This window comes from Xenopus tropicalis, chromosome 6, assembly GCF_000004195.4.
Source record: "Xenopus tropicalis strain Nigerian chromosome 6, UCB_Xtro_10.0, whole genome shotgun sequence".
Taxonomy (NCBI): Eukaryota; Metazoa; Chordata; class Amphibia; order Anura; family Pipidae; genus Xenopus; species Xenopus tropicalis.
Window position 1 is genome coordinate 50,619,816 of NC_030682.2, and position 2,795 is coordinate 50,622,610.

Below are 2,795 nucleotides of genomic sequence, written 5' to 3' on the forward strand. Positions count from 1 at the left end.
TCTCGCGCAGAAATAATACTAACACATGATTCACAAAACATAGACGTGCTAAATATCGCATTAGTCTGTGCGAAAATTAACACCTATTTGGGGCAGGCGGTAATTATAGAAAATTGTGGTTTGTGAACTTTTGGCAACACAACATGGACTTGGCAGTGGGATTTTTTCAAGTATGGGGGACAATTATTAAAGGACAAGGAAAGGCTAAGTCACTTGGGGGTGCTAAAATGTTAGGCACCCCCAAGTGACTTTAATCGCTTACCTTGTACCCCGGGCTGGTGCCCCTGTTAGGAGAAAACAGCACCAGCCCGGGGTACCTGTAGCGATGCGCTTCCTGCTTCGTTTATCTGCGACTATGCGGTGGGCACATGCGCAGTAGAGTGAAAAGCCGACTTAAGTTAAAGTTGTTCGGCTTTTTACTCTAGTATATGTTCTTTTTATAGTGTGCAGGGTTTATTTCTTCTCCAGCATTCTTGCCGGAAAAGGCAGCTGACAACATATCAATTCTGTCTGAAAGCTCAAATGCTGACATTATTTTATTTTAAGGGTTTACCTGTGAATTTCTACAATTTTGACCCAAAAAACAGTTTTTACACTAGAAATACTTTCCAACCTTAATTTTGCCCCAAAGGGTTACACCAGAATGGTGCCATTTCAGGCATTATCCTGGCTTACAAAAATTCACACTTTTCTAAATATGCAAATTTGCTCTTTGGGATGGATTATTTTTATGATCAGGATACGTAGGGTTATTTCACATGAAGGAACAACAAAGCTTTATATAGTAGAACAATTTATTTTTACAACACTTTGGCATAAATATTTTACACACCATAAAAAATATGATATATTAAGTACCAAGATTTACCAACACTTGGAAGAAATAATTTTCATAATATTTTTGCAGTAAAATGAGTGAAAATATATTCTACTCACAGAGAATATCCTACAGAACATTCTTGGAAACTTTTCAAATTGCTATTCTGTTACAATGTTTAAAAAAACTTTATCCAGCCTGGTTATATATTTTAATGTATTTTGTATCATAATTTTTATATTACTGCCACCTAAATTACATTTTCCAACATCACATTTATCTCACAGATAAGGAAGGAGATACAGAATAAAGTGATTAAATAAATAAATAGCCAGCTATTAAGGGCAAGGGTACACAGAGCGTAGACCTGCTTCTCTCAGCCTTGCGTTTTTCTGTCAGGGCGAGAGTAGGTTACTGTAGTTTTCAGTGCAGGCACACGGGCAGGTAGAGAAGTGGGAAAAATGCAGGGCCTGTACCCTTGCCCTTATGGAAACAAGTGATTGGTTGCAGCTTACAGTGCTGGAGGCATTGGTCCATAAGTGGCAAAATGTTGGCAGATAAGGTGTTTAGCGAATAAGAATTATAGTTTGGTACTTAAAATTAAGAGGGCATAGGTAATAATTGGAAGCTTGGGTTGGTATTATGGCATGGCGGTTGTCCTATAAGAAACAGATAGGATGTCCTATTGTAAAGCTCTTCGTAATATGTTGGCGCTTTATAAATAAATGTTAATAATAATGTCCAGGCTAACTGTAGAGATGTAGGGTGGTCTGGCACATGGAAGCACTTACTAAAACAAAGTAAATCATATAAATGCACAATGCTAATTAAAATGACACAGTCGATATCCATCCTTTACAGGCACTGCGAAGTAGTTTAAATGTCCAAATGCTGGCAGAGGTGAGAAGCAACCCTGGTGTTGTGAAGTAGCCGTTTTCTGAGTGGTCACGGCCTGATTCACAACACCAGCTGCTGCTCCGCACCGTGATCCTTATAAGCTGAAAGCACTGGCATCCACCATAATACACTGAAAATATCCATTTCCTTGCTGAAGTCTTACTCTTGCTGATGAGCAGAATCTGTGTATAAAACATGAAGAACAGCTGTTATATATTGCTCTGACTATTCATTTAATTTATTGTGTTTTTAGTTTTGAATTATGGCCTTTAGAACAAACAAGCCACTTGCATATCAGAATCTCTTCTGTGTATGAATGATAGCTGAATAAAAACATTCAACAGCTATAGGAATGCTTCTCATCAATTAAACATTACATTGCGACTTTCAAAATTACCACCAATAAGATGTCCCTTGGCTGTGGGATATATGTCAATAGCGCTGTTGACATGAATAAGCTAGAGTTTATGCTGTGTAACAAGTATTCAGTGAGAAAGAACATCTACCAGCATATCTTCTACGATCACAATTGTCACCTGTGTGATCTCTAAAACGATGACACAATTAATCACATATCTACTAAATATTAATAACAGACATTATCTATTAACAAAACCTAAAGTTATAGAACATAAATGCTTCCATCCAATACAGGTCCTGAATTTATTTATTATCTGGAATGCTTCTGACCAGGGTTTAAATCTACTGAAAATCAATGAAACATTAAATAAACCCAATAGGATTGTTTTGCCTCCAATATGGATGTATGCAGCGTAGGTACAACCAAGTACAAGCTCCTGTTTTATTCATACAGAGAATTTTTTTTTTAATTTAAATTGTTTAAAATAGAGTCTATGGGAGCTGGGCTGGACCATAATTTAGAGCTTTCTGGATAACAGAAAAGGAAGTACACATGTATGGGATCAATTATCCAGAAACCTGTTAAGGATGCACCAAATCCAAGATTTGGTTCAGGATTCGGACAAAATTCTTTTTTTTGGATTGTCACAGTTTTGACACATAAAAACACTGCAAAAAAATCCACAAATTTTTGCACAAAAAATACGAATTGTTAAAAAAT

At 36.6% G+C, this 2,795-nt stretch overlaps 1 non-coding gene across 1 annotated transcript; it reads right to left on the reverse strand.

Annotated features, from left to right (window-relative positions):
* Nucleotides 1–1,717: 1,717 nt before the first annotated feature.
* On the reverse strand, nucleotides 1,718–1,802 carry mir138 (microRNA mir-138). The gene has a single exon (NR_049583.1). It is a non-coding gene; the product is annotated as a microRNA mir-138 (primary transcript).
* Nucleotides 1,803–2,795: the final 993 nt, after the last annotated feature.